The sequence below is a fragment of the Ambystoma mexicanum genome, chromosome 1q (genome assembly GCF_040938575.1).
Source record: "Ambystoma mexicanum isolate Mex_15411 chromosome 1q, UKY_AmexF1_1, whole genome shotgun sequence".
NCBI classification, from domain to species: domain Eukaryota; kingdom Metazoa; phylum Chordata; class Amphibia; order Caudata; family Ambystomatidae; genus Ambystoma; species Ambystoma mexicanum.
This window is the reverse complement of record NC_090922.1, coordinates 514,049,670-514,068,609: the sequence shown is the minus strand read 5'-3', so window position 1 is coordinate 514,068,609 and position 18,940 is coordinate 514,049,670. Positions and strand designations below refer to the sequence as shown.

The following is an 18,940-nucleotide window of genomic DNA, read 5'->3' as shown; positions in this document are numbered from 1 at the left end:
TGGAGAGCAGATCTTCACGGATGTTCAGGAGAGCAGTTTCCGTGCTTCTGGCAGCTCTGATGCCAGACTGGTGGTCATGGAGACAGCCAACAGAGTCGGAGTGAAGGTTAAGCTGGAAGATGGCCAGCTTTTCCAGGAGTTTGCACAAAAAGGGAGCAATGGAAATTGGGCGATAGTTAGCCGGACAGGAAGGATCAGCTGTGGGTTTCTTGAGAGGAGGATGCACATGGGAGTGCCTCAGAGGGGAGGGGAAGGATCCTGAGGCAAAGCAGTGGCTGCAGAAATATCAGCAAGGGTGTCAATGTGGTCATTGATGGTTTTAGAGGAACAGGGATGAACCTGTTTTGATGAGGCTTTGATAGATCGGACTTGTCTAGTGCCCTCATCCGGAGAGAAAAGAGGAAAGGACGAGAAGGGATGTTGGGGGAGAAGGGTGGCTGAAGGAGGGTCAGCAAGCACAGATGGAGAGGGGAGCAGAGGGGAAGGGGAGGAGAGGCTGGACAGGATGTCCTGGGTTTTTGAGATAAAGTGAGAGGCAAAGGCATTGGAGAGAGCCTGGGAGGCAACAGGAGGGGTAGAGACCGCAGCAGGGTGGGTCAGCTCCTTGCAGAATTTAAAGAGCTCAGCCGAGTTATTAGATGCCGCCGAGACACAGGCTTGACTGTGGACTCTCTTCTTGGTAAGGACAGAGAGTCAGTATTGCCTTTGGAGCAGGCGACAGTCCAGTTTGTCAGAGGATGAGCAAGAAGCCCTCCATTTCTTCTGAGCCGCCCTACACTTACGTTTAAGTGTAGCTAAGTCGGAGTCATAGCTGAATTGTACTTGGCTTTGGACTTCAAACTGATCCTCATGACAGGGGCAAGTGCATCAAGAGTATCAGAACTAGAAGAGTAGAGAAGGGACAGGGCCGTGTCCGGGTGTGAATACGCAGCTAACCCGTTTCTTCAGCTGGAGACCACATCCAGCTGCGGAATCGAAAGATGCATTTCTACAGAAGTAGGGTCTGTGTTCCCTCTGTTCGCAATGATCGCGAGGACGACGGCTCAGGTCAGGAGACAGCAGGCAACCTTAATTCTGGTAACACCAGACTGGAATAGTCAGGCATGGTTCCCGGACCTTTTGGAATAGACGAACCACCGTTACTCCCACAATTCAGAGAGTTGATTTGGGATCCAGCGGGAGAGATTCATTCGCCGATTCAGGAAGGCAAGGCAACCTGAGATTGATCATGTGAGCAATTTCCGGACAACCTGGAAGAAGTCAGGACTTTCGGGGGATGCTAAGAAATTCCTTGAAGAGGCTTGTGCACCAGGTACCTGGAAAGCCGACAGGTTGGCTTGGGCACGGTGGAACAGCTGGTGTGTGGAACGGCACATATATCCCACTGGAGCGAATACAAATTCAGATAGCGCATTTTCTAGCGGCTTTGGAGACGCAAGGCAAAGCCTACAGAATAGTGAATACTTGTAGATCAGCCATTTCGGCTGGTCACCACAAGATAGAGAATGCACCAGTGGGCGAACACCCATTGGTATGCAAACTTCTCAGAGGGGTAAGACTTTTGAAACCACCGATGCCCAGGTATTCCCAGACTTGGGATGTTAATGCAGCAATGTATGTATTTACTAACTGGCCTGATAATGACCAGCTTTCAATGAAGGCACCATCAGCAAAGCTCACTACACTGCTTTGCCTTATATCTTGTAAGAGAGTGTCCGACGTTAAGGCACTCAAGGTGGACTGGAAGTCATCTGGCGCTTCAGGGGTCATGTTCCATGTTAACAAAAGGACTGAGACAGGGATTAAGACTGTTGCTTACTCAGCCTTTCCGGACCATCCCAGGTTATGTCCAATTTGTTGAGAATGCCACCAGTAGTGTAAGGCCGGCACAAAGGAAGCCATTCAAGGATGTTTCAGTGGCGACTCTAGCTAGATGGGTAAAATGGTGTATGCTACAAGCGGGCATTGACCTTGAGGCTTATGGGGCTCATTCGATTAGAGGGGCAATGGGATCATAAGCATATAACACACAGGAACCAGATTAGAAGACATTTTAAAAGTAGCCGACTGGTATAAAGAGTCAACATTCAAAGAATTTTACTTTAGGCCGATAGATCAAATGTCTACATTGGTGGCGAGTATGCTTTGAACTAGCATAATCCGAGCCTCCGGTCTTGAAACAGAATACTGATTTTCCATACTAACGTTATAGAGGGTGAAGATTCTGTTAAAGACACAGACGCAAAGGATTATCCCGCCCAGTCAATCGTCTTAAGTGTGAGTTGAATTTTGATGTAATGCATATGGAATAATCTGGCTGTGAGGAATCGTATTTTAATGATTGCCCACCCTATTGTAGCTAGCCTCAGCTTTGTTGTTTCATTATTTACTAGGAATGGAAGCTAAGGCAGCAGGATCCTGAGACAAGCAAGCAAAGACAACTTTATATTCAGCGTCTACTGGTTGGGATGAGTTAACAAGCGAGACAGACAAAGAAAGAGGAAGGACAAAGGAAGGAAGAGAAGGTTATGGACTAGCTGAGTGAGAGGATTGTTAAAACAATAAAAGTGGATTTATTATTGGTGTGATTTGTATTTTAAGATCTGAACTCCATGTAAGGTTTTACTTTAAAAAATGTATCACAATGGAAAATAAATAAATACATTTTTTTTAAAAAAATAGTCGGACCAGAAGGCCTCACTTGTTAATTTTTTCCCGGGCCAGGAAGTACTGAACATGGACCCTATAAAGCCTAGAGATTTGCAGGACAAATGGTCAAGACCGCACAGGGTTATATACTGACTAGGTGAGGCGAACAATTTAGTGGACCTGGAATGCCCCAAAGAGACTCTTGAAGTTTTCACATCAATAGATTCAGGGCGTTAATCCCTATAATGGAAATGGGAGCCTTGCTTTTGGCACCATAAGATCCCTTACTTGTTCCAAAGTGGCCCTTCAGATGGCTCCATTGATGGTGTCAAATTGCCCCCTCAACTGACCCGGCAACAGCAAGAAGAGATCTAAACTTTGCATATGCAATGTACCCCATTATTTCCACTGTCCCCAGGACTGACATCTTGGTGTCATAATGGCAGATGCTGGAGACAGTGTTCCTGCCAGGTCTAGGTGTTGCATGATGTCAAACAAATTGAGATCCCACATCCAGCCTGAGGTCAGGAATGTGTTTGAACTTGGGGCTAGTCCTTGATCCAACCCAGTGGTTTGGGTACCAAAGGCACGATTTGAGGTTCTACATGCCGTCATCAAGACAGATGCCCATCCCTTACCACAAACTAATGAGTTTGTGGACAAGCTTGGTGCTGCTGAGCACTTACGACTTTGCATGCTGGAGATCTCTATTCACCCCTGTAGAATTCTCTGTTTACAGTGTGGTTGGGACACATTCGGTCCACGACGAACTGGTGGCAGCAGATACTTTTCTACCATTTTTATTGTGTTGTATACTTTTACATTTTACGGCCTAATCTTTTTCGAGTACCATACTCCAAAATGGCAATGCCATGAGATTTTTGCAAGCCCTTTGGCTATCTTGTATTTCACAGGTGCGGATTTGCCATATACATCAAGCCCTTTCCCGGGGAAAGCGCCAGCTTTCCTGGGCAAATTGGCGGTCTGTGTGCGTGTGGCTGGTCTGGTCCCAGTCCACATCCATGCCAAATGGTGTCTGCTGCTGGGCAGATGTGGTGGCCAGAGGGTGTCCAGAATTGGACAGCCCCTGCAAGTATTAATGGTGCAGATCCTTCCCATTTGTACTCTCAGAGGCGACTCCAGCCCAAATCCTGGATAAAAGGGGGACTCCTGAAGCCATTGAACAGTTTGAAGTTGGAGCCAAGACCACAACGAAGAGGAGCACCCTGCTGAAGGTCCTGAACTAGATGTTGGAAGCCAGCCAGTATTGCTTTCTTCCCCAGTCCTGGAGAAACCCTGCTCCTTTGCTGATCTCCAAAAGGTCTTCATCAGTGCTTCAAACCCTGGACTGGTGGGAACAAACAGTCACAACCCCTGTTTAAGGATCCTGCTTGGAAGCCTTTGGAAGTGTTGTAGAACCATCCTGTTGGCTGACTAGTTTTTTTGTAGGCTTCCTTAGTGCATTGATCAGTGTTGAGCTGAGCCTTGGGACTTCTGCAGATCCTCGAAGAGTTGAGCCTTGGGACTTCTGCAAATACTCGACTTGTGAAACAAGAAGTCTCGCCTTGCAGTTGCAGCTCTCCAACACAAAGCGGAGCATTGTATGACCAGTTTCTTGGTTTCATCCACGAGTGTCAACTGCCGCCAGGGCATTGCCGGTTGCTACCTGCATAATTTCCTGGGGTCCTCTGAGCTCGTCCCCGGAGTGATATCTTCAGTCTAGTAGAGGCGTCCAGCTGTCCAGTATCCAAAACCAATCCATCGGAGTACGGAACTGCCATCTTGCAAGACTCAAAAACCGACACCGAAAGTGGCCTCTGCACAAAGATAGGAACAGTATCCCAACTAGTAGTACCGCATACTAAAGCCACTCTTCTAAAACTGAAATGTGAAAGTAGAAATCTTCAAGTTATTAAACAAAGAATAAAGCGTGAATATATATCTAAACTCTCACAGTTGATGTGTACCATGCAGGAAGTACCTGTGTTAGTGAGATTCCTGTCAAAGAGAGAAGACTTTGAACAATTGTCAGATGCTGTGGAAAGAGAGACCAAATGGTAAAGAGACTCTAGAGAACACAAACGGTGTCACCAAAAAGGATCCTCACAAGGAGGGAGCACTCACAAACACAGATCCACGGCCAACTAGTACGTAATAACCGTAGGAGAGAAAACTCCCCATGAACCATAAAGTTAACTAAATAACAAATACGGCCCCTGCATAACGTGATGATGTCATGAAAGGAACGCAATGGCATCACAGGAACGTGATGACGTAAATCATACCAAGAAACACAATGTAAAGAAAGGAAATGTGTCAATAAGACCATAGGGGTGCATCGAGGACCGATAAGTGTAACTAATTCAATTCATAAAGCAAATAATTGGTACAATAACTCCTAGATAACACATCAATGATCTCAATATAGTTAAAATACAAAAGAGAGCATCAATGCATTAGTAAACAATACATACATTTCAAATAGCATCAGGTGAGATGCGATATACGTAGAATACAACAGCTAGATGGAAGATTTTCACAGTAAGTTGGAGATCAATAGTTACCTAGAGGTCAATTAAAGAACATCATGGAAGAATAAAGGAAACAATGACACGACTAATTCGTCAAGTAGCATCAAAGTAAAGTCAGATGGTGGCGGTGCAGGGCCTTTCCGAACAGGTGGATACATGTCTGACCAAAATGTACGCCCCCAACCATGGGGCAGGAAAGTTTTTCCAGACTCTATACCCCAGGTTGGGCCCTTATAGGAGTAGGGGGAGGTGGCTTTAATTGTACGCTGATCCCTCTCTTGGACAGATCAGACACAAAATATATAAGGCCGGCTCCGCCTGCTAGGACCATAAATACGCTTTTGGATTCCTTCGCACTGGTAGATGCTTGGAGAGTTCTACATGCGGATACCAGGCACTACTCGTACTATTCGGCACCACATGCTGTGCAGACAAGAATAGATTACTTTTTCATAGGCTGCGAATCAGCTCACCTTATTACGAATGCACAGTACAAAGGTAGAGTGTTGTCGGATCATGCACCGCTTTGTTTGCAGAGGCAGTATGTGCCCCCAACAGCCCGGATCCCTACGTGGCGGCTCAGAAGTAAGTCACTGCAGGACCCCCCATTCTGTGATCGCCTCAAAGATGGCATCACTGATTATGTTTTGCATAATAAGGGCAGTGCCCCTAGTGAAGGGACCTTTTGGGAGGCACTGAAGGTAGGGATTAGAGGAATAGCCATAGCTGGGTCGAATGGTGTCCAAGCAAGCATAAGCAAGGATTTATCCTCCGCGGAGGAAGGCTTGAGACAGTTAGAACAATCCCAAGAGCAGCTACAGGATAAGAATGCGAGAGTCTTTGCGCTAAAACAGCAACGTATGGAATGTTGGGAGAGATTAGTTTTGCGAGATATTCTGAGAGGCAACATATAGAGGGGGCTAAACCTAGCCTCCTGCTGGCATGACTGTATAAAAAAGGAGGATAAACAGGGGCCCATACACTCCATATACACGAAACAAAGAGTTGTGTCATACCCAGAAGGGCGTCAATGAAACGTTTCAAGAATTTCATCAGAACCTTTATCAGAAGAGATCCCGGATATCAAGGACCCATATAGTGGAAGTGCTGGACAAGATAACTCTTCCAGTGCTTAGTCAGGAGGTGCAAGTCAGCTTAAAAGCACCCATCTTCCTCGAGGATACATTAAGCACGATTGTAACCCTGGCAACGGGAAAGACACTGGGGTCAGATGGGCACCCTAGTGAATTTGACAAGGAATATGCCCAAGAATTGGCCCGCACTTGCTTAGCATCTTTCATGATTCCTATGAGGCAGGGGTCCTCCCACTAAGCTTGAGGGAATCCATCATCATCCCACTTTTTAAACCCCACAAGCCTCCAGAAGAGTGCAGCTCTTATAGGCCTTTGTCAATGCTAAACCAAGACAGCAAGATACTTATATCGATATTAGCTAACCGGTTGAAAAAGGCGATACATAACCTAGTGCTGCCGGACCAAACGGGCTATATAACAGGACGAAGTATGTCCTGGAACTTGAGACGATTGCATCACGTGATAGATAGCACAGCATTCTGGGACACACTGTGCACCATAGCCACATTAGATGCAATTAAGGAGTTTGATTCATTTAGATGGGACTGGCTCTTTGCAACTTTGCGCAGCAGTATATCAAGTGGGTACAACTAGTGTATACTAGACCGATGGCTAGGGTTAAAATGGGGAAACATATTTCAGAGGCATGGAAACTTGAAAAAGGGACAAGATAGGGTTGCCCGTTGTCACCACTGCTTTATGTCCTGGCCATGGAACAGATTGCTCAGTATCTCAGGGTGGAATACACAGAGGCAGGTATTGAAATAGACGTGACTAGGCATCCGATATCCCTGTATGCGGTTGATACATTGTTGTATATTCAGAACCCTGCGGATAATTTGGAATTATTACTGGAAGCGTTGGCACTCTTCGCGAAATTGTCAGAAATTAGAATTAGCATGGACAAGTCAGCTTTATTTCCCTTGGCTGGTCTGCGCAGGTTAGACATAGGGGAGATACCAGTTCTAGCACTACTATGGGAAGTGAATACGTTCAGGTATTTGGGAGTCAATGTCTATCATGACCCTACGAAGGAGCATGCACCGAACACACTGAAGGCCTTGGAGGGTTTTAAGAGTACCATGAAGTTCTGGGCTAGACTGCCTCTCTCATTTATGGGGAGGTCTGCCCTGTTGAAGATGTTGGTACTGCCTAGGATGTTACACTTTTTTGTAAATGTCCCGTTCTACATACCTAACTTTTCTTTAAAAATTTGGACAGCATGTGTGGGTTCCTGTGGCAAAATGGACGGAATCGGATAGCGTTGTCTCTATTGCACAGGTCACGTGCTGAAGGAGGCATCAGGGTTCTGCAGTTTGAACTATACTATGTGGCGGGGCAGGTACAGTTTGTGGTGGACTGGCTGGCAGATGACCCCAGCCCGGACACTTTGATGCTGCAGCCCATAGGGTCGCAACACTACCTGAATGAATTGGTGTGGATTAGGAAACCCTGGGGAGGCCACTGGCCACATTAGTGTCCCTAGGAGTGAAACAGGTTGTTGGCGGCTATGAGGCTCACAGACCCAATCTCGGTGTAAATTCCACTGGTTTCAGAAGTGGCACCGTCAATGCAAAGCAGAAGGGGCATACGCACCAAATGGGAAACTTGCGGGGTGTCCACAATTGGAGACGTGTTGCAGGATTTGTCTTTTGAACCCTTCCAGAGCTGGCAGAGCGCACTGGGCTACATAAAGGCCAGTATCTGTTACATAGCACACTTAAGAGGGAGTGCGTAGATTGCCAACATACAGTGAACTGACAAGCAGTGGTAGATGTACTATATGATATAGTAGAACAAGGTGGTCCAGAAGGCCACTATGACCACCAGCGCTGATGCCAGTTAATACGATTGTAAATACGGCAGCGTTCAACTGAAAATTTGAGGGTGCCTAGACCAAGAACCCTCAGTGAGGAACAAGGTAAGTGTGATCAGTGAACTGCGCCAATTTTACAAATAATACATCAAACAATTGAATTATATTTTTAATTCCGTTCCACAACCTGACACGTGTTGAGAGCAAAGCTCTTCCTCTGAAGCTGTACATCAATTTACAATTAGAAAACATTTGCATGATCAACATTACATACATAGTATAACAATTGGACAAAAACATAGGGGTTGAAAGGGGATGGTAACCAGAATCATAAATGTGTAATGCATGACACCAGTGTTTGAATAAATTCGAATTTGCCATAACATTATGATCGGGTAACCATGAGAGATAGAGAAAAACATTTATTGAAAGTTGGTTAGATCAGTTACCGTTTCAGAATGACATCCATTCGATTCCGAAACCAAGAAAAGAAATAACAAAAAGCAACAAGAAAAAGAAAATAAGTGCGGTGCGGTGACTAGACAACCATGGATGAATTAATTGACTTATTCGCCAAAATTAAAATGTAGAATATCGAAGGATATATTTACCCAAAAACCTCGTCCAAGGTGAGTAATCTGTACAACAAGAATTAATGCCCAAAATCACAAATTGTTGCAGAAATCAATAATCATGTCATACAATAAATGTCACAAAAAACAAAAGTACCAATGTACTGCGCTTACCAATAGTGCGAATAATTCTAGGGAACAATTCCAGAACTAAATCAGAAATAAATTGAACATGACTTTAGTGTTGATACACATAACCCGGCCGAAAACAATTGTCAATGATAGGAGACACATTATATAATTGAATTGGAAGAAATTACCTTAATATTAATTGCAATTGACTAATTATGACAGCTGTTGATTTTGTTTTGTGACAAGATGTTGTTGGGAACATGTTAAAACCAATAAAATAAATAAAAAAACAAGATTAGTGTGAAGTCTACCTGCCGTCAGGAGCGTTTGTTTTAACCGGCGCTCATTCCAATGCGTGCTGTCACATTGAGAAAAGCAGCCGTGCATGCAAATCAGGAATTCTGATTACATAGTGAATGATGGACTTTTTTTTAAAGCATACTTAGTTCTGTTTCAATATGCATATACTAATGCTCCTTTGACATAAATATGGCAACACAAATGCGCATGTGCAATCGTGCACTTTAGCAACGAATGCTCAATTGGCCAGTAGTGTGCAGCGCTGTCACTTGCCTGATGAAGGCGCACTGCATGCACATGTTCCATTTTATTCTGAATGGCTCCTGCATGTAACATTCCATTTCCTCTGCTACCCCATTCCCACTTGCACTTCCCCTCCCTCTCCCCTCTTCATCCTCGGCGTTTTGAGACCGCCTTTTCAGAGGTGTAAAGCGCCATGTGTGGTAGCAATATGAGATCACATTTCAAAACAAACGACGCTGTTCGATTTTAATGGATTAACCTTTTTTTGTTCCTTAGACACGTTTCTTCATGTGGCACGGGAATGGCATTTTCCAACGAAAATAAAGAAATTGGTAATAGTCCGTTGAAAATTTGACAAACGCCACTGAGACATTTCAAAGTACTAATGTTATGGGTTTTTGCTTTTGGTCAAGAATAACTTCCTTAACAGAGCCTTCCACTTCAATCATCAGCAGGACCTCTGGGGCCCATGTTATGTTTTTGGCAGGAACATTCTTCTGGCCCTTACCCACAATTTCATTTCAGCCCTATATAAAGGCCGTTGTGAGGGGGCTAGGTTAGCGGATTGCATTCAGTATCAGGCCAAAAGGTTTTAGTCTATTCATCAAATAGAAAAATACCAATTTAGAAAGATTGTTCGGTCTTTCTAAATCAAACTCACGCCTCAGCCGCACATGACCCGACATGCATGCCAGGATCCGGAAGGGGAAGTTTTTGGCGCTGCACACGGCCAGCGAGTGGCCGTGGGGGGCAGAGCGCCTCCCCAGGGTATTTAAGGGGCCAGGGAAGGTTCGGGAGGCAGGCGACAGTTGGACTTGGTGATTGTCCCGCCCTCCCACCCTCTTCATTTTGGGTTAGGTCTGGTGTCTGGTTTTAGGAAAGTGGGATGGGGGACCATTGTACTTGGTTTCGGCGGGGGGGGTTTTACGTCCCAAGTCAAGGTCTTACTGGGTTTTTTGGTCTGTTAAGGGGCTACTATAGGGTACTTTTGTGTGACAGGTCGGGGCATCAGTGAAGTTGTAAGGTGCAATTTTATTGCTGATGTGGCAGGTCAGACTGGCTGCAAGTCATAGGCTGGGGGAGATTGGTGTAGAGTGGAATCTGAGGGGTATTGAAGTGGTCCTGGACTCCGGGGGCATGGCCCCTTTTGATGTGGGGGGAGGGAAGCACAATGGGGGAATGACACGGGAAAGGATGGGGTGGCGCTGTTTGCACAAGCGGGCCACCACGGGGGAACAGGTATTGAGCCTGGAGGGGCATGGCCCCGGGGAGAAAGCGGGACGCCTGGAAAAGGGGTAAGGAGACGGTAGGGTCCAAGGGATAGTTAGGGAGGAAATGGCTTTATTTAATTATTTAATTGTTGGGTAAAAAATGAGAATGTTTAATTATTTAATTGGTTGTTTAAAATATGTCTTTAGTTTGTAAGGCCATGGAGCCAGATAAGCGTTTAATTGTAAGCTTTGGCCTGTCACATTAAAGCGACCTTTTCCACTTTTAAATGTGTCTGGGTTTTTGTGCAGTAAGCCAAAAGAGTTGCCTGGGGAGAATAGGGGGTAGGGGGATTGTGTGGTGTGTGTGTGTGTGTGTGTGTGTGTCCGCCGTGTCCCGATTTTGGACAAATCGTGCCAGATAGGGTTGGGGGTAAGTACTGTAATTTTTCGCTTTCTTCTTTTAGACGCCTGACAAAAAGCGAAAATATGACATCGAACCTCTTGACGGTATTAGGTCAAAAGACTTTTCCTAAAGAAGAAAAAAAAAAAAAGAAGATCGATTTAGAAAGCCGCTCTGTGACTGCACAGAGCGGTCTTTCTAAATCAAACTGTGACGCTGCTTCTGCACACCAGTACGCGTAGGGGCAGAGAGGCGCGGGATCGCTGGGTAAGTGAATGTGGGGCCGTGTATGTCTGTATAGTAAGTAGTTCGGGGGGTTTAAACCCACCGATTTAGAAAAGAACTAGTGCGAGAGGGTGGGGATCACCTTGCAAGGGGGTGAGGGTGAATAGGTTATTTGCTAGCATTTTAAAGCTGACACAAAAACAGCTGTGGGGGAAAAAAGGAATAAATAAATGTCTACCTTTTTTTGTGTTTGGTGTTTAAAATGCAGAAATATGACACAGAACCCTGCATTCACATGGAGGTGGGTGTCACAAGCAAGAGTGGTTTCACCCTTTTCACTTTCAGCTCTAACCCATCTCGGAGTTGTAATGACAGCAGTGGAATGCGCTGCCCAGAATATGACAAGTTGCAAAATGGTCTTATTCTGGGCAGTGCTTTTGGGAGGGATCAACAGGAGTCCCTACCACGCACCATAGTTTGGAAAGTGCATTATTATACATCCAATATCCCTCGTAGAAGGTACCAAATAAACCTGTAGCATTGGGGACAGGCAGTCACGCAACGCTAGCCCCCAGAAAAAGAAGCCGAAATCTGCAATTTGGGTAAGTCACATAACGAAAACAACACAGAAGAAAACTGGTGTTCAGCCACAATCTCAGCCACTCACAGATCGACTCGCTTGGATACCAAGTGTGTAAGCACGACCCAAACTGCAACGTACAAATATATAATTGCGAACTGATTATCAATAAGATGCGCCTGAGACTCGGACAGTTACTCGCAGTATTACAGACGTGCTGCAGTATCCCCCTCCCCCCCAACCCTGACTCACCCTTGATTGGTTCGGGCTCACTCGCTTTGCTCAGTCACAATGGCATATCTAAGGGATATATTTAGGCCCCTCCACTTAAAAAAATTCACCAGCCTGTTAGGGAGAATTTTAATTTATGTGCCAATTCCCTCCAACCTTAGAGATCCCAGCTCTTTTGCTGTACTCAGGGCTTTTTAATTTTTACTCCTGAGTGAGTGGACCTTTACTCACTATGACTATGATTTCCTGTGTTCCTTGCTGTTTTATGGAGTCTGGTAAACTCCACAAGCATCTGCTTTTTGCATTGTGACAAACACCTTTTGTGCAGTGCCACTGAAAAGTCAGTTGGACTTCTCTTAATGTTTAACTATATTTTCGTGGGTGAACTACTGTTCCCAAGAATAGTAAGAGGACTCCTGTCTTACTTACCTTTACGGGTCCAGCACACACACCACCCTATGTGGAGTGCTGGGGGGGTTACATAGTAACACCTTTAACCCATCCCTCATGTAACATTTTGTTACACTAACTCACTTGAATGTCTGATGGCAGTGGTTTCTTTTTTACTACCTAGTGACATGTATCTGAAGTCTGATACCTGAGCTGCAGTGTTATGTTATATTACTTGGCATTTAGCGCTCTATATATCATTGGTATGACTTCAAAGCGCTTGTTGGTTGAATGCCCTAAGGAACCGTAGTTCTGGTCAGTAGAGAGAAATAGTGTCGTAAGGTACGTGGGTGCACCAGATATGTGTGCAGCCGATGTAATTGCCGGATGGTGGCTGCGTCCTAGCGTTAGGTGTGGTGCCGAAGAAATCAGTTGGATGTATGCAGTTAGGTGGTTGGACATCCAGACTGGGCTCTGGCTGTGTTAGGCGTGAAGGACGCATATGTGAGCAGCTAGGACGGAATGTGTTTGGCTAGCTGCATTTTATTAGGGTAATGAGGTGTTCATGGGGCCGTATTTGTATATGAACAGCTAGGCCAAATTAATCAGGGGTATAGCTGTGTTCTAGTTTAAAGATGGTGTATAGTAGAGAGTAAGCGTAGCAGTATGATATGATGGTTATAATTAAGGCGCATGAGATCAGGCACGTAAACAGGATGGCAGGGGGCAGAGCCGAGACACAGATACAGGGGGCTGGGCTTACAGTGACGGGAGGGGCGGGTACGGATACATAGCAACAGCATGGGGAACAGGAAAGCAGGGTACACAGTAATACATATGCTGCACCCAAGAGTGACCATTTTCTCAAAATGGCCCGGTCTATTTTTTCGCCATTTCTTGTTAGTTCGTTTCTTTTGAGCTTTTACTATGTTGTTTGCATCATGTTTGAGTCCTTTGTGTGTTTTACTTTGGCGGGCTTCAGCCCTGAAGCCTGGCCAGGCTCCAGTGTGTCTGGAAAGGCAGGAATTGTCAAAGGGTCCCGAAACATCCCTGTCCTTTGTCTCTAGGTGTGCCTGAGTGAAACCAGTTCTGATTGTACAGCCAGCCGCCCTGCTGTGTGATTACAGCCTAGGGCTGTGAATGAAAGGGAATTTGCATAAAAAGTGAGGTTTTTGGGACTAAAAGCAGAGTCGACCACTGGAGGACAAAATCTGAAGCAGAAGACGAGAGAAGACGCCAGCAGCACCCTCCTGGACCACGAAGTGCCTGGTGAAGCCCTGCAGCTGTGCTGACCCAGTTTTCTAATCAACAGGGAAGACCCGTGCAGGACGACTTCCTCCCTTAGGCTGGTGGCGCCAACTAGCCTCAAGACAAACTCTATTTTGGCACAACAGCCAACTTGCTGAGACTTTCCAAGGCTGCAGAAGCCCAATAGCTGGGGTACCTCAACCATCTTTGAGTGCATTGTCTTCCGAAGTGCAAATCTGGCCAAATCTTTGTGGCCATCCAGAGGACCCTAGAGAAGCAAGAAATATGCACCCAGTGTCCCCTCACCAGAGTCCAGGACCTAGGGATCAAGGAACATCTAATCATAGCTTTTAATTCTTATTTGGCGCTGAGAAAAAGGCACCAAAACTACAAAGAGCTGCTGAATTGAAGGAAATCCATTGCTGCCGAGTCCCTCTCTCTCTCTCTCTCTCTCTCGAGTGCTGCCGCAGGAACCTGCCAGACGTCCTCCCTTTGGTAACCACGACCAAGGAACAGGAACCAGGGTCTGCTGCATTGCACCCAGAAGAAATTCAGCTGGAACGACTACTTCATTTCGAAAGTACTGTAGGGCTTGAGGTATACTATCCTTTTGCCATTTGGGGTGCTTCCGACTGTTGGAAATGTGATTTATCCCTACACTGAGTTCATCTCAACTTACATGCAGTGGCCTTACAGCTTGTGCTTTATAAAGGGGACTCCTCTTGAGTTGCTGGGATTTCTCTTCTGAACACTGACTATTTAAAAACATTTTTCGAAGAAGAAGAGCATCAGAACTTTGACTTTGCCCATTGACTTTGGCTTTCCTGACTCCCTAAAGGCCGCCCTTCTGAACATATTGGCTTTGGCAGGGATTGTTCCCTTTCACGTTTTAAATGGTGAACACTTTAATGCTGGGATAATAGACCGCCTGCATTCCTTTGGGAGAATCTAACTGTTCTTACAGTCTGTTCCAATCTAACCCTAAACATTTTCTTCCTTAAATAATTAAATATTGCAAAGGTGATACCAATAAAAATGTTATACTGACCTCAACGGACGTCACCTCTGGGTGCTAGAAAATGTGCAACATATGAATTAATTACTCACCTGCTTTATTGTTCACTTTTTTAATTGAGTCCTAACTTGAGATTAATGTTACAACTAAGTGCTGCTTTTTAGAGAACGTGTGTTTACTTGGATTCCTGTATTTACTGATTTCATTGTACAGCTCTACAGATTACATTACCGCTTTTGAGATAAGCCTGGATGCTTAGTCACACAAACAACTTGTGTAGTACAATCATATTAAATGGTGGGTTACCTAATACTAAGAGATAGATCTTGTGTAGGCCCACACAAGTTGGACTGCACTAATTCTTACCTAACACAGCCGCCACTGACCCTGGGACTGTGCTGGGAGCAGGGTGGGGGGCAGGGAGGGTGCCTAGGGACTGCGGTAGGAGCAGGATGGTGGGGCATGGGATAGTGGGGAGAGCCCGGGGTCTGTAGTGGGGTGTGGAGAACCCAAGAACTGGGCTAGCAGTGGAATGAGGGAGTCCAGAGACTGTGATGGGAGCAGGTTGTTCAGGGTGCAGATATAGCGCGTGCAAGTTCATAGCCATTTTGACTTACTGTCCATTTGACATTTGGGGGTGGGGGAGCTCGCCCGGCCTGCCCACATTTTGCTCAGAGGGGCCTAAGTCAAAAAAGTTTGAAGACCACTCAAGTAAGGGAACTATGACAGATTTCCCCTAGAAGTAAGGGAACGTTGTACCCTTTAATTCCCTTCCACTTTGACCTCTGCTTTTAACCAATATTTTATGATTAAGTGTTACAAGAATACAACACTGGATTGCACGTATACACGAGCAAAAAGTCTGCAGGAGTGATCAAATCAGACTTTTTTTTAACTCATAAACAGCTACATAACTCGCACCCACCCCCTTTGTCATGAACTACATTTATTGCTCTATACATATTAATTATTCCGTGTTTTGCTTTCTCTTTGCTTACGTGCGCCCCTCGCTGTCTTCAGCCTTTGCCTTGCTTGCTCAGTAACTGTTCTTATGTATGTCCCCAGGACTTTTGCAACAGTTTACACAACTGCAGGCCTGGCCCCAGTCCCTCTTGAAGGGCGGAGGCGGGTAATCTCCCTCTATAAACTACAGACTGAATACACGGTCTAACTGGCCCCACCCAACAGTGTGTCGGTCCGCCCCACTCTTCCAACGGTTTCTGTAAGCCTTTTTTCCTCAACCCAATCTGCCCTCTATTTGAAGTTTGCATTTCCTCTTAAAACTATAAAACTACAAGCCCCAGAATACCAAGAAGACTCCGTTGACACGCCAGTCACTCTCTGCGAATAACATGTTCAGAGCTATTCACAAACGCTGGTATTTTTGTAACTGTTTAAATAAGAGCGAAAAAGATCCCCTGAGAACAACATAACTTATAACCACAAAACGTAACGGAAATAGTCGAATATATATCAAGAAAAATATGACACTGACCTGAATACAACACAGTCTCCTCGCGAACGAGAACTCGTCTGAAAGGACGGCTGCTGAACCGCCGCTCTGAACTCTCTCTGGTGCGCAGAAGCCCCTCCTTTCTCCGCATCTGATTAAGAATGAAACCGAAACCAAATACTTCCGAAGTGTCACTTTCGCTATTGAACGCTTGTGCAAGAAAACAGTGCCGCAGAGCTCCAAAAGCGCTCTCCGCTTCAGTAAACGAGACAGCCAGGGGAGTTTAAAGTGTATGCTTGCCCCATTTCTTTGACGAAAAAGAGGTAAGATTTTCACATTTCAAAATAGTAATGAGCATAATGCTGATAGATGATACATAATCTTTTTACATCTACCTACAATTTATTATTTTAAAAACACTCTACGGGCCATTCAAAAAAGAGCGTGGTTTACAGATGTGACCACTCCTGGGCTATCCTTTAATACCATAAACGTGGTAGGATGTGTTAAAGAAATCTGTATATGGTGAGGCGTCCTTAAAAGCAGCAGCCTGCTGCTGAATTCTGCAGGGTTGGCAAGTGTGCGACCGAGAGGGCATAACCAGCAGGCACAAAAAGGGGCATGACAGAGCAGAATCGCCTCTGAGGGAAGCTCTCACTTATATGCCATGCCCCCCAACCACCACCCTGGGCTAACAAGCTCGACCGTCTGGAAATCCATCCTGTGACGACCTCGGCCACTCTTTCAAATGTGAGGCTGACCCAACACCCGCCCTACCTTTTAGTGCATTTGAAATACATTGATAAAGTTTGGACATAGCTAAATACTTACAGGAAATCTTCATTATACGTAGCCCTACTCTTCCTCGTCACAGTATTTATTCTGTAGAGGCCATCCATTTTCTGGCAGAAACCTTTCCCAAATCTTTTTCTTTGGCTTGTCCCCCTCGCATCCCGGGGTATGAAGGACCTGACCTGTCCTATAATCCTCCTGGCTATACCAAAGGAACCAGGATGATCTTACTACCGGGGAGAGAGCTGGCTTTCCGACAAAGAAGCGTAGGACTAAGGGTAATGAAGATTAGGGGTAAGTAATCAGAGCATTACCTCCATGCCCTCCCTTCCTCGACCCAGTATTTACTCTATGAAGTATACCAAGAATCGACCGGCACATAATAGAAACGAAAACGTAATGACCTGCCCGCTGCACAGCGGGCACAGTAGCTATTCCCTGTAGAGTCACCAGCAAGTGGGAGACAAAAGGATGGGGGGAGGGTGAAGGACATCCTCATGTAGACCAACATCGGAGGGGTAAAGCCAAGCGCTATGGATAGATGCCCAGCAAGAAGGTTCAACAGGTCTACTTCAGGTCAGCCAATGGCCCCAGCCCTAAACAGCCACACCCCCTGGGATGTCCAGAGAATCACAGAAGTCCCAGGCAAAGACCAGGGAAGAAAGCAACCCTCAACTCGTGGGCCCCTAGGAATAACTGATCATGACAGGGGACAAGCATTCAATGTAGCATAAAAAGGTAACCACTGAAATGCTCTTCCCAGAGCTAGATGACTGGGAAGAGCCCTCCATAAAAGGCCTTGCACCAGAGAATAACTCCCAGAGTACTGCCCAGCGGAGGTCCAAGCGTGGGACTGCCCAATCAGTGGAAAAAAGGAGGACAAAGGGCTATAAAAAGCTTCCAGGGTCCTGGGGAGATGAGTGAGCACCAGTGCAGGTACTCTTCAAAGAGGCAAGAAAGGATGCTAGGGCTCCTAAACCCTGACCCCCACATAGGAACAAAGGCCACCAATGGGAGAAACTCACTGAACCGGGTGCAGGTGTCTCAAAAAGTCACCAACAATAAATCATGCCCTGCAGACTGCTGCCCCTTGAGACTCTTCTCAAGTGGGCTGAAAAATAACGCTCCAAATGCGGCAAGAACCAGGTGCCAAAGAGTGCCCAGATTAGAAGCTCTCCTCCCCCATCCCAGAGTATTGGGGTTCTGACAAGGAGACCCTTCTCAATGATGTTCCAATATTCTAAACATGTCACACTACCACACAACAATAACAGGACATATTCCTTCTGCAGGAAGAAGGTAGAAACCGAAAGAGAGTCGGCATTCCACCTGGAGGGGGAAGAGGCTTGGGATAACTCATAGACTCCACCTCACCTCTTGCAGTACTGTAAATCACTGAGGGTTACTGCCCACACCATTTGCCCACAATTTTAAGGATTCTACTAAGAACGGGCATCTATATCCACCCTCCCAGACAGCTTCAGTGGCACCATACCCAACGCACCTCACGAAAAGACCATTTTCAGGGCTCTGGAGCAATGCCATCACGAGCCACAGAGGTCTGACGCTGCTGTGGTAGAGGCGGAATGACTCAACTCTTAGGCCCTCCCCAACCTCTGAAAGCAGTGTAGGCCACTTTAAGGACACCCCTGGAGGAAAAGAAGACCAGGGCCAGGGAAGTCCTGAGAACAGGGTCCCTGTCCAGACAAGACAGAAACGGACAACGTCCTGACAGGGCTAAGTTCAGGAGGCTGCCAAATTAACAACCGAGCTACCTTACGTACAACCACGAGACACCCTATTTGATCCAGACAGGAGGAAACTTGTATCCCTGATACTCATCACCACCCAAACAAAGGAGGAGGGGAGCACCACCTCTCCCCCCAAGACTGGTCAGAAACTTGGGAAAGGTAGGAGGCGGATCCAGAAGCACTCACCCCCACCTGATGCAACCTACAACAATGCCAGGAAACCCAACCCGCTAGGGCAGCCATGGCACACCAAGCAACAAGGCATAGCCAGTAACTGAACACTATCCAGCGTGTTATAAATCCTCAC

The 18,940-nt window shown here is 46.0% G+C and overlaps 2 protein-coding genes across 8 annotated transcripts in view; one reads left to right on the top strand and one right to left on the bottom strand.

The window, feature by feature from the left end:
- LOC138530346 (guanylate-binding protein 1-like) overlaps positions 1 to 16,268 on the bottom strand; it is a 112,387-nt gene extending 96,119 nt beyond the window's left edge. The window contains exons 1-4 of one of the 6 annotated variants that reach the window (XM_069640902.1): positions 16,133 to 16,241; positions 8,837 to 8,872; positions 8,702 to 8,728; positions 8,278 to 8,313 (exon numbers count right to left, since the gene is read on the bottom strand). The gene's annotated coding sequence lies outside the window, so the exon portion shown is untranslated. Of the gene's footprint in view, positions 1 to 8,277; positions 8,314 to 8,701; positions 8,729 to 8,836; positions 8,873 to 15,635; positions 15,868 to 16,132 lie in introns of those variants that run through there. The other 5 variants (XM_069640900.1, XM_069640904.1, XM_069640903.1 and 2 more) reach the window with 5 other exon arrangements.
- Positions 16,269 to 16,287: 19 nt separating this feature from the next.
- The window catches only part of LOC138530300 (guanylate-binding protein 1-like), a 478,878-nt gene continuing 476,225 nt past the window's right edge, over positions 16,288 to 18,940 (top strand). The window contains exon 1 of one of the 2 annotated variants that reach the window (XM_069640898.1): positions 16,288 to 16,413. The gene's annotated coding sequence lies outside the window, so the exon portion shown is untranslated. The remainder of the gene's footprint in view (positions 16,414 to 18,940) is intronic. The other variant, XM_069640899.1, reaches the window with a different exon arrangement.